General features: G+C 38.7%; 1 long non-coding RNA gene across 1 annotated transcript; it reads right to left on the minus strand.

The window, feature by feature from the left end:
- Positions 1 to 1,840: 1,840 nt before the first annotated feature.
- Positions 1,841 to 9,171, minus strand: LOC307029482. The gene is made up of 3 exons (XR_013805339.1): positions 8,255 to 9,171; positions 7,464 to 7,543; positions 1,841 to 6,879 (listed from the first exon to the last, which is right to left on the minus strand). It is a non-coding gene; the product is annotated as an uncharacterized lncRNA (long non-coding RNA).
- Between the last annotated feature and the right edge of the window lie 3,797 nt (positions 9,172 to 12,968).

A 12,968-nucleotide genomic window follows, 5' to 3' on the forward strand; every position in this document is an offset into this window, starting at 1 on the left:
GATGTCACTTCCGGCTTCCCCCAAAACTTCAAAATGAGTCGAAGGAATTTCCCCCGCGATGTTCGAAATTATTGATATTTATCGGAACGGTATCGCACCTTCTTTTTAAACTGACGGTTCGAGATTACTAGTAGCCCAATATTTAATTGCACAACAGTTGTTGGGAGGCTGTCACAGGCTCTTTAAGTCAAGCTAAGGTACATGTGATGGTAGCTAGTTAGTGCTCTTACCTGTGAGGCCTCCTCCAAACAGCATAATAACCAGACTGTATCATTAAAACTAAGTACCAGTTCTAGATCCTTGACTTTAGACAAACAATTCAAAAGACACCAATCTTTATTTGAATGTGCCTCTTAACCTGATATATTAGTTATACAGTAATAGTATTGTCAAGCTAAAAAAACTGAGCAACTCAACAGTCAACTTTATATTTCTTATTGTCTAAATCATTTATTATTTTCATTTTTCCCTTCTCATATTCAGTGTGGATGGATTGAGACAGCGTGGTGTCCAGAGAGCTGCTGAGACTTCAGGGAGAAACCTCTGTGTGATGGACGTCCTGTCTGTTGGTTTGGAGAGGACTGAGGGTCTTTCCTCAGCGAGGAGGTCCAGGCCTGATGGAGGAGCCCATGCTGGGCAAAGCTGATACCAACTGCACAGGCCTAGTCTGTCATGTTATTTGACTAAATGTGTTTACTTATACATTTAATAGGTTTACACCTTCTGTCCATATGTGCTTTTTATTTGAAACATTTGATTAACTTTTGGTTCACATTTCAATAAATTGTATTTGTATTTGCACTCCTTTCGTCCATTATTCTTACTGGAAATGTTAGATTACACATTCACATTTGACTAAAGATTGGCCCCATTTATTTGTGACGTTGCAAACTCTGCGGTACAAGGCACAAGTGATGTGAAGCTCATAAAGTGAGGCAAATAGAGTGTAGATGTGGAAATAGCTGCATTCGATCAGCTGACTGTGTTTTCACAATAAAAGTAGTTTCTTAGTGAATGTCCTGTACTGGTCTTAAAATCTCATAACATCAGCTTTTAATGTTCCTCTTGGATGTTTTTCTTGACCCTCAGTGAAGGAGAAAATGTTGAGTCATGTCTTTCAGCAACACCTTCTCACTCCCAACCCGTCACATATTGACGGACGGTCAGGGCCCCTCCCCGTCACTCTATTACGTACCCCTTGGAAGTCAGTTTTCAACGTGCAGGGCGTCCCATTGACTTGCATAGAGCTCCCTGAACGTTGGTAATAGAGGAGTTGGGATCGCGGCGAAATGCTCGCCGCAGATCCATTCTCACAGCGTTTATCAACCTTTTTCTTACTCAATATCAAGCCACACTTGTTTTATTTCTTTATTTTAATTGAATAATGTAGGACTTTTGTTGCCGTCAGTTATGGGGAGAGTAGGGGCTCGGAATACTGAAATCTGTATTGTTTCATCGTTTTTTCCTTCTAATTTTGTATTATTTTCTAAAACACACACTGTTATTTACTCAACAATAACACATAATTATCCTTGTGTTTATTTATTTGCTTGATTAATAAACACCAGTTGGAGTCCGTCAGGACCGAGGGTCCGAGCAGCTCATAGTAGTTGCTTTAGAAAATGTTACATCCGGAAGTAAGTATTCTCTCCGCTTCGCTTGACAAACCCCGTGCTAGTCCTCAAGCTCTGTAATTGGATGTTTGAGTGTGCGCCGAGGGTTACGCCGAGCGTCGAACAACAATTTGAAATGGGATGGAACCACGGCAGACTGTCAAAAACTGGATTTGAACGGGTCCACCCCCTCCCCCCCTCCCCTACCCCGTCCCCAGAACTACACATGCTGGCTATTGTGTGTTTTGCAACATGCTCTATGGCACGTCTCTACTGGGAATTGTAGTTTTAAAAGACGTTTTCGTATTTCCCATAATAAGAAGTTGCCAGTATTAAACTGTGTACATCCCTGGAGGTTTAGGGGATAGGAAACACTCAAATTTAAAACATAATACATTAATAAATGGGTGAAAATTGCTTGTGCCCGTAATGGCCATCATTAATCGGACAAGTGGCTCAGCCATTTTACTTGTCCGAAGGCTAAACCCACTTGTCCGAAATTTACTTGTGAAAATAAAAGCCTATTTAAAAAAATGAATAAAACCGACAAGAGATTTGGACAATTAATATGATTTAATAACTTAATCAGGCACATTTTATAACATAAACAGTCTGGCATAAAACTCCATTCGATTGCATACCCAAAGTAATTAGCTATTTATAATACTTTATACTTATAGCACATGCATAAGATGGTCTCTTTTGAAAGGTAACATTCTGAAGTTTCTTACACAATAAAGAAAAATCACTTTGGGTGCCAATAAAAAATATCATGCTATGTAATCATGTTAAACATTTATGTTTAAAAATATCACTTTGAGTGCTAATGTAAAAGAGAAACAGGTTTGAACACACTGAAATAAAATAGTTGCTCCTTACTTTTGTGTTCTGAGAGGTAGGAGCTGGAAAACATAACGGTTCCATAGCCTGAAAACTTAATCATACAGGTCCAAAGTCTATAAAAATCCCATGGAAAATTTGTGTATTTTGTAATGTGTGTACCGCAATAATTCCAAAATGGCCTTCCGCTGCCATTCATTCAGAACGATTGAAAGGCGGCAAATTTCGGCTGCCTCCAAATGAGTTTACAAAACGAAATGAAAAATAAACGTTCATCAAAAATGTATTGGTTGCACGGCAAAAAATGTTACACAACGTTTGTCAACTGTGAACGTCAGTCAGGATAACTAGCTAGACTACACAGTTCAGTTTATTTCGAATCTCATCATCTTCACACATCAGATAAATAGTCAATTATCTAACGTTAGCAAAAATAAAAGTTGTCACTTACGTGTCTGCAATGTCGGGCAAACTGCGGCAGGTTGAGCAGTACATCATATGCTCTTCTCCTGCTTCTTCGGTGTACCGGAGCCAAGGAAACTTCTCGGTCCATGATGGAAGGAAGTTTCTTTTGCGTTTTGTTTCATAATCTAATTTGGAGGCAGCCGATTTTTCAGGATCTCGCCTAGGTCGCTTTCCTGGGGCTTGGTTCGCTTTTGGCGCCTGCAGCCAGGACATCTTGAACTCATTACTCACTGACTGGATATCGAGGATAGATGAGTCGCGAGCGTGACAGCGCATACACACCAGCCGCGCAAGCAGGCACTCGCGGGTTCGTGTTCACACCAATTTCCCGCGGGTCAAATATTTCTACCAATCACTGCAGTCATAATATTGACGTACAGGTACGGAGATTGCGACACTGCGAGACAGGCATTTCAGATGGAATAACGTTACTATTTCGTTTGGGTGATTTCCCCCCCCCCAAAAAAATGCACTTGTCCGTTCGGACAAGTTAAACTGTATTATGCTTGTCCGACCATTTTTTTTACTTGTCCCGGACAATCGGACAAGCCTTAATGTCAAGCCCTGTCAGTATACCCACATGACAGCTAAGGTCAGAAGGGCTTTATTTAACAGCTGGTCTTATGTCTGTGACCCCTCCTGTTGTTAATTGATAAGCCTGAAACATGCACTTGTCAAGGTTCAGAGGCAAATATGGCATAGCCATCGATCATCTTACATTACATTACATTGCATTTAGCTGACGCTTTTATCCAAAGCGACTTACAATAAGTGTGTTCGACCAAAAGATACAAACTTGAAGAAAACAGAATCATATAAGTACATCAGGTTTCATAGAGCTAAAACATTTCAAGTGCTACTCAACTGGCTTTAGATAAGCCAGTCCTTTATTAGTATATAAGTGCTTTGTTAGTAATTATATCGCTCAAAGTGGAGTCGAAAGAGATAAGATATACTTTATTGATCCTAAGTTGGAAACATTTGCGTTACATCAGCATGTGTAACAGTTGTAAATATGCAGTGGTGTTTATTTGTAAATCATTTAGTATAATCACACAAATTCTGTGCTTTATATTGAATAATTCTGTGTTCTTTATTTATTGATTGTTCAATACCTGACAAGGTCGGAGATGAAAAACCTGGGTCACAGGTTCCTCAACAGTGCATTACAAGACATCTATCAATATGTGTCTATACCTCCACCATTAAACTGTCATATTCTGCACATTTCGTATACTATCTACATACGGTACATCTTATAAGAGTATAATACATATGTATAATATCAGTTGAAATAAGTGCTTAAACATACAGTAGTTAACATTGCAGGAAAGCAATATATTAGTACTTTGTCAGGCTTAATATGTAGCCTATACCCCCAAAGCTTTTTTCTTATTCAAAATAAGACCTTAACCTAAAGTATTCTTTAATGTTTAAATAAAGCCTTATTAGTTTGTCTGTCTGTGTCTCCTATTAATATCTAATAATACAAATAATACATTTCAATAACGTGCTTTAACCACCAGGTGTCCCTTTCTATCAGCTGTGCACCGTTATGGTGTACATATACCAATTGGTTCAAATATAAAAGTCAGCCGAATTAGTATTGATATTGCGAGAAGACGTATTGTGTGAAGAGAAATTGAAGATTTTGTTTGATTGCTGATATATTTATGATCCACGTCACATATTCAGTTTCGGCGGCAGTTCTCCTGTTTGTTTTCTCACCAGGGCTCTATAAATAGCGAACTACGGCAGATATCTAATATTTAATGCAGCCGAACCGTGTATTACAATGCCGTTATGTGATGACCTTCAAAGAGAAAAGCAAGCACACTCGGAATAAAGTATTATTTTATTTTTAAAAAATGTTTTCGGATTTCACATCAACAGGAAGTCCGGTTGACTATAATTTCCGTGCGCAACAATACCCCAACCCAAATATCCGCGGGTGAATAATAATCACCACATTACACACATCCCTTCACATTTCAATTTAAATTTACATTAAAGTATTTCGTGAGGCCTTCTAAAATGTTTTTAAATATAATTAGGGTTGTAGTTGAAGAGTTTGTAAATTATTGCATTGCGCAATCGCACAACGGCACGTCCATTAATTCCACAACAACACACATGGATTAACATCGATTTAATACATTAATGTAGCCTTTGTTTCTGCTAAAAGAGGTGTCGACCAGCTGGGGCAACAAGAAAATCGGCGAAATCGAGTGTGACTATTACAAAATAAATAATTATTATATTAATATTGACAATAACAACCGACCGTCGGGGTAGCATTTGCCGGGGAGCGTACTCATGGCGTCTATTATCAACGCTATGGGAGGTCTATGAAGGTCTATGGGACGCCCTGCCCGTTGAAAACTGACTTGCAAGGGGTACCCTGTACGTAATAGAGTGACAGGGAGGGGCCCTGACCGTCCGTCAATATGTGACGGGTTGGGAGTGAGAACGTGTTGCTTTCAGGCAGAGGTGGGGACTCGAGTCACATGACTTGACTCGAGTCAGACTCGAGTCGCATATTTTTGGACTTGAGACTTGCTTGACTAACATTGATAAAATACTTGACTTGATTTTGACTTGAGACTTGACTTAAGCTTGAGACAGATGACTTGAAAGGACTTGACTTTCTAAAATTAAATATTTGCATTGGTTTTTGTATTGAGATATTACGTTTTGTTTTTTTCTAAATGTGATTGGGTGATTATAGCGCCATGCGCGCAAACCTGGCAACCCACTAGAAGGCAGGAGTGTCAGTTAACATGGCAGCGGCTAGCTTTACTCCAAAAATAGTCAAGTTTGGATTCAAGGATTATTTTGTCGATGACGCTAATAAGAAGAAAACAGCGGTATGCAGGGTCTGCAGCATAAAGATCAGTGACACGACCACCACAACATTCAACTTAATTCGTCACTACAAAAAAACCCACAGAGAAAGGTGCGTGAATGTGTTGTGTTAGCTAGAAAGCTAACGTTAAGTTTAAGCTACGTTAGACTTGGTTTCAAATCGATTAAGCAAAGAGAAGACAACATGGTAAATTAACGATAGAACCGCCAAGGGATTCATTTTGACTAACCCTGATACTGATGGGCTGCCAGGAGAGGGAGAGAGAGAGAGAGAGAGAGAGAGAGAGAGAGAGAGAGAGAGAGAGAGAGAGAGAGAGAGAGAGAGAGAGAGAGAGAGAGAGAGAGAGAGAGAGAGAGATGCCTCGTTTATTTCCCCAGTGTTATTATCAGAAGTTACTGTAAACTTTTGAATAATGTTGTTCATCTACTTTTAGTAGTTTATTTAAATGTTTTAATTATGTTGTTTTTGTTTGTAGAAGTGCATCATTCTCCATTATTATATGAATCTGAACTTTTTGATCTGTTATGATGATAAACTGAAGCAATTTCAAAATGAACCCAATTAAGTGAGTTTTAAATCGTCCTACTTAGTTTATAAGGAAATTATGAAGAGGAACAAATTAAATGATCTGAAAATGATATCTATGTAGGGGCTGACGCTGTTGGCGGTTCTAGTGTTAACATACATTTAAATTAAATATGTGTAATGTATGTTGCAAATGCCGTATATAATTTTCTTACCTGGAATTCTGCCTTTTTGAACAGACTTTTTGATTGAGTCCTATACTGTATTGTCTGCATTTCTAGGGTTAATATGAATCTAATATGATTGTCATCGGTCTAAATTAGATTTCAAATGATTAACTGTGTATGTAATTAAGATCATAGGGTGGGTTGAATCCATTTCCATAACCACTGTCTTTTAACTGATTTAAATGCGGAAACTGGGCTTATTCATCAGAATGTTGTATGACTTGACTTGACATGACCAATGACTTGACTCCACTTGCTTGACTCTCACCACTGTGACTTGGGACTTGCTTGATACCTGTAGGTCTAGACTTGAGACTTGCTCATGACTTGTATATGTCCTTTCCTAACAAAAATTACAGGAAACATAAAACATATTATTGCAGAACAAGTGTGTTATTTATGAAAGCGGTGTGTTTGTGTGTTTAGGGGCTGTAGATATAATTATTTTGTAATTGTAATGTTTTTGTTTTTATATCGACAGTGAACTACAAAGACAATCAGATTATGAATGAACAGTATGAAGTTCATCCACATTGAAACATATATTATTATCAAAATAATATTTAACTGTTATAAAAACGTAGTGCAACTGTAGAAGCTTGCTCTGTTGTCTCACTGAAAGAATAACTTTTACCATGTTTTTTACAGACAATATTGAGAGATAAATGGTAGCAGTTCTCACTATGTGTTACATAGCTTTGCCTTCAATACATTCAATTAGAAAGCTGACAAAGTCATATTGCTTGTTAACATCTAAATTGTACTTTTTGCATGGAAAAAACCCTCAACTGAACTGATGTGTAGATGATCTAGTATTTAGTATTGTTTAATGGAATGTATATCAGTGTATTCAAGTCAATACTTCATTTATTTAAACCAATATCTTTCTTGATTCTTTGTACAGTATGAAAAATAGAGTCTTTATACCTGTGCTGAAGTTCACTGCTGTGAGGAGTCCAGTTCTGTCTCTCACTCTCTGGTCCAGCCTGCCTGCATCACCTGGACACCTGAAACAAACATATATATATATATGTAAAGTACCATGTGTACAAACAATATAACTGATTCTCTTCTTTTGAATATGTTGGATTGTGTATTGTCCGAGTCAGGGTCCTTTTTATTTTACTGTAACTTTGGAAGTTGTGTTACCAATGCTTACTGTTTATTTGATACCAATTAATGCAATTAATAAAAACAACAAGGTTCATTCTTCAGATGACTGTGACGTTAACGTGTAAGCTCAATAATGATCTCCAGCTCAACAAACCATATTGTAATATCTAAGTAATCATCTTGAAATATGACATTAATAATTGTAATATACATACATCTTATTGTGAGGTTGATTTCAAATACACTACTTCGACATTAGCTTGTCTCCATACTTGAGCATAGCCAATTTAAATCAACCTTAGAGATGCATACAGTTCCTACCTACATAATAAAATATCTCTCTAAGTTACAAGGATGACCTTATTTTATCAACATCAAACAGAAGCCGTTTGTTGTACAGTATTATCCCACTTAACGCTTAACACTTGTCTATTTCGTTTTAAACTTTATATATATAGTCTATGATTTTTACTTGGAGGCTACTACTAGCATTGTTAGCACCGATGTAGCTATCACTGGCTTACACGCTAACCCAAGCCTTAACATTAATTACGTAGCTGATTAAAATCATTAACACATAAATAAAGTACTCAAATTTCACTTACCGCAAAACCGCATTCATGCACCGTCTGTTTCAACCGCAGAGCGAGTCACAATAGTCCGATATATAAGCATGAAGAACAAACAACCACGGCCGGCTTCAAGTTGTGTTCCCTGGATGAACTGACAAGGCAGAGTCCCTGTAGCTAGCTTCACGGAGCAGCTAGCAAAGAGACAAGAAGCTAACAGCAGCAGTCACTTGACAGAGCTGTCACTCAATGTGACCACGCCCTAATATATATGCAAAAACTTTAAGACCTAATATAAATAAATGGGTTGCTTTAGAAAACAATTCACTCACAGATCCATAATCATGAAGGTGGAATCTAACTATATCCATAATAAAATGTATGGAGCCAGGGGTAGAAACATGTTTTTTTCTGCTGTAAAATTGGGCATTTTAACATGGGAGTCTATGGAAATTGCTCCTTTCTGCAGTCATTGCCTATCGGCCAATATATGTACTGCAGTTGGTGGCACTTCCGTTGGCGTCTCTGCTCTTCCCCAGAGTTTGCCGCTTGGTTTGCACCCGTAGCAGGCAACCATAAGAAGGGCATGTGTAGAGTGCAGACTCCGGTCAAAGATGTTTCCATAAGTAAAAAAGAATACGTTCATCAGAAGCGTCTTTTAGATCTGCTCTAAAACTGAATGGTGTGATATAGCGAGTACATTAGAGAGAAGGTGCATCCCTTCAGTTGGATGCAACAAGGACTACAAATCCCAAAGTCAGCAGGGTAGTCAGGTTAATGGCTGCTGTCTAGCTGAACCCGATGAGGCTAATTCAAGCCCCCAGGAAGCAGTAGCGTGGCGTGGGGAAAAAATTAGGGGAAGCCAATAATAAACTCTAATAAGCATTCATTCACAAACTAAATCAGGAGACCTTTAACGTTTTACGTCCGGTTCGCTCCTTTGTTCCTCGCTGTACACAACTACAGTTTGGGCATTGGCCTGTCATCAAATTGTATTTGTTGTTGCTGCTGCAGCGGAAGTTTAGTACAATTATTTTTGGTTAAATACTCCAAATCTCCACCCTCCATAATTGCACTTGCTTCAGTTGCTTGCTACTTTCTAACGGCGGTGAAAGTGGTGCAGTGACGCTATCTATCTTCTATAGATTAGATTTATGATTCGAAAATTATAAAAGTAGGGTAGACATGTGGGTATTATCCGACTGAACAAAACGTGCATTTACCTAACAGGTTCGTTTTCCAAAATCCTATGGAGAAATCCCATTGCTATTTTGTCGAGGGAAACCGGGCGTAGCTTACTTCCGCTTTTTGGGACGCGTCACTGCACCGCCTCTGGCTTCCCTTGGCATGGCCCTGACCAATCACAGGTTGGCAGGGGCATGACGTGAGCCTCATCTGATTGGTCAATCCCTCCATTTTTTTTCACCAAGGGAAGCAAATTTCGGCTGGCCTCCTCTCGCAACAGAGAGTGCAATCTACTGGTTCACCATAACATCTAGAGGGGCGCTGTTTCACTCCTTGTAAAATACTCAATGAGAATGGGGGAGAGACGGGCCGGCAGCAACACACAACAAAGAATTTCCGAAACTAAACGAAGTGTTTTTATTTATTTATTAAAATGATAACTACAATCCGAAAAAACAGGGGAAGCCTGGCTTCCCTTGGCCTCCAGGAGAAAACGCCACTGCCAGGAAGTTCTCCTGAGGAAAATATTCATATTGGCCAAACGGCGGTACTACAATATCCGTATCAGTCCGTGACGTCACCCGGCCCAGGAAGCCTTTTCCCATTGACACACATGGGGAAAGAGATGCTGTAAATCAGCAGATCATTTGTTTTAACTAAGTAAACTACCCAGCACAAACACTTTTATAGGCCTCATTAGAATCATTCGGTCCTTAAAGTTGTAAAATTCACTAAAAGCCAAATCCATCTCTCTCCATTTATTCTACGGAGCCGAGAGCGGGAGCTCGGGGACGGGGCTTATGGGGGAACTCAACTGCACATGCTGTATGAGCGCACATACGGGTACTTCTGCTCTGACAGCCAGGCATGATGGGTAATCTCTGAAGTTTTGCTCCTCGAAAATGTCAGGCCATTTTGTCCTCATGCGCCAATGAGCAGCTCTCATAGGAAAGAACAAGACTCCGCCTTCGACGCTGTATCCAGTTCTTATCATCCATGGACAACTTCTGAAGATATTGTCTTTGATGCTCTCCCCATACTTCTCGCTTTTCTCCAACTTGCTTTATTTTGAGTACTGTTTCCTTCACAGTCAAATTAATCAACAAGTACATGATGTGTAGTTGCGACAGACATTTACTTTATCATCAGGAAGAATTGCTATCACTTTGTTGACTTCCTGACCTTTCATCTAGCGCCATTGTCAAGTCAAAACGTTTAATAATTCATTTGTTTTACCAAATACCTGTTAATTGCTAGTATTCCCATCAGCATGTTTATAGCAATAGAGCAAATGATAGCTGTGTTGAACCTTCAGAGTATTTTCTAAGAATGATACTCTGTAGCTTCTTCAGGTTGCAGTTATGTGTACCGATACACTGATATACCCACATACTGCTAGAATGTTCCTGATTATTTTTATTCCACTGTATGCAGACATGAATGATCTTGACCTTTCCACAACAGAAAGTCTAACACACACAGCTTGTTTTCCTATATCAAATATTATAGACATTTATACGTATACATAAAAACTAAAATAGGCAACAGGGCAGCATTATGCATCTTAGGTCTTGTTGCCATTGTATTGACCTGTAAGGTATATGATCACTCTACTGGCTTTACAATGGATTTAAATTGGACCAATGCAATGTAGGCTATCCCATATTTATTTTAAATGTCATATTCAGTATTTTAAAAACATGTAGTGTTTGGATGTTTTTTTCAGAAAATTATTGATGGAGAAATGTTGACTCAGTGCCTGAAAGTGTGTGTTAATCCCAAATCCAATAGCACTATAGGGCAGTTCAGCAATTTGTTTCTCTTGCTTCATGGAGACAAAACTGTTTTCTCAGGCAAGTCCGTCATCCAGCGAGACATAATGTTCAACAATTTACACAGAGTTAAGCAGAGAAAAGTGGAACAAGTGGTTTGTTTATGGAGCCGCCTGTTCAGGACGTCTGCTAACAAGACAAACTGCAGAGTGCAGCTCTGCTATCACACATGGACATTTCTTCTCAGGTCGCTCCTCGATGAGAGGGCCATAAGCACTAAAGACGCTTCCTTCAATTGTGAGAAACCGCTGCCTGGAAGTGTGAATACCCTCTCTGCTTGTTGTCGTAAAGCAAGTTATGGTTCTCCACCCAAATGTAACTCATACCGGTGTGTAGTCAACTGATAATCGGAGGGGGAAAAAAATTAGAAAGCAAAACATACTGACATTTCTGTCAACGCCTCCCATTCTGCAGCTTCTACGTTCTGTCTCTACGTGTCAAACTCAATATACCCCTCTCTCAGTTTGTCACGTTGGACTGCTTCTTGTGGCTTTAGTAAATATGAATGGAGTGAAGGAGGAAGTTGGGTGATGTAGTTTGAAGAGCAAAAATGTCCACTTACGGGTTAGGGTTAGGGTGGATTGGGGTGGACGGACGGGTCAAACAAACACAGGAGTTTCACATAGTGTTAGTTGACCGTGTGAAACCAGACGTCAACGTTGAATATCATATGTCAAAAGAAATATCAAATTTAATAAATGTTTGATCTTCTGCCAAACTATGAGCAATCTAATACTTTTAGATCTGCTTTCCGTCCCCAAAGTCAAAACTAAACAGGAAGCAGAACCCTTTGGTTATTATTATTCCATATACTGTATCTGGAACAAACGATCATAAAATGTCAAGTCCACTGCATTTCTATCTTATAGTACAAATGTCAATATAAAACAGGAAAGCTTGAGAAAAAAAACTAAAAAGAAATACAAAGAAATTAACGTATATTTAGTTTTCTTTACTATTGTTAATCGTCGTAATCTCCAAACCACAAAACCCCTGTCTTGGGAAGCACTGTCCTAATGTGAGGAACAGATGTATTTAAATCCCAAATGTAACATCTTGCCTATAAGCTAAAATACATTTTAGCATTATCAAACACGGAAAATACATAAACATAGATTAGTAAATGTTTACTCTTGCAGGACTGATTTAATTTCTTTTAAAACCACAATTTGACCACAGTCGTGTTTATGATTATATCTAGTGGTTGTGTGAGTTGCAATGTTTTTTTTCCGTTTTGGGTTCCAAACAAAACTGTTCTTTTCCGTTTCGAGTTCCAAACAAAACTTGTGTTTAATCTGCTGCACATCCTCAGATAAGACATTTCTCTAAACAGAGGATGTATTGTTTAAGAAATCTATGTTCCTTATTTTGCCCTTTGCTCGTAAATGCATGCAATTAAGGAAATTATATTGAAATAATGTTGACTTCATGGTGGGAGTTCTGCCTGGCTTTGCATCAGGGAACGAAAAGAAGAAAATAACTGATACTTGTTTATCATTGTTGTGGACCTCGGAAAATAAGAAGATTTGGCTTGATTTGTCGAGCATACAAAGGTATATTAAAAATATGTGTTATATAGGTTTTGGTGCATGTAAATGTTCTGCAAAGGTTAACATCTCTGTGTTCCCTCCCTTTATTTAATTCCGTGACATAGGGAAATCACTATGTAACACACACGTTTCTATTGGCGCTCCATTACATTGCACATGATAGGCTAAGGGGCAGGGACATCT

Source organism: Notothenia rossii (genome assembly GCF_949606895.1).
Source record: "Notothenia rossii genome assembly, chromosome: 2".
In the NCBI taxonomy this organism is placed as follows: domain Eukaryota; kingdom Metazoa; phylum Chordata; class Actinopteri; order Perciformes; family Nototheniidae; genus Notothenia; species Notothenia rossii.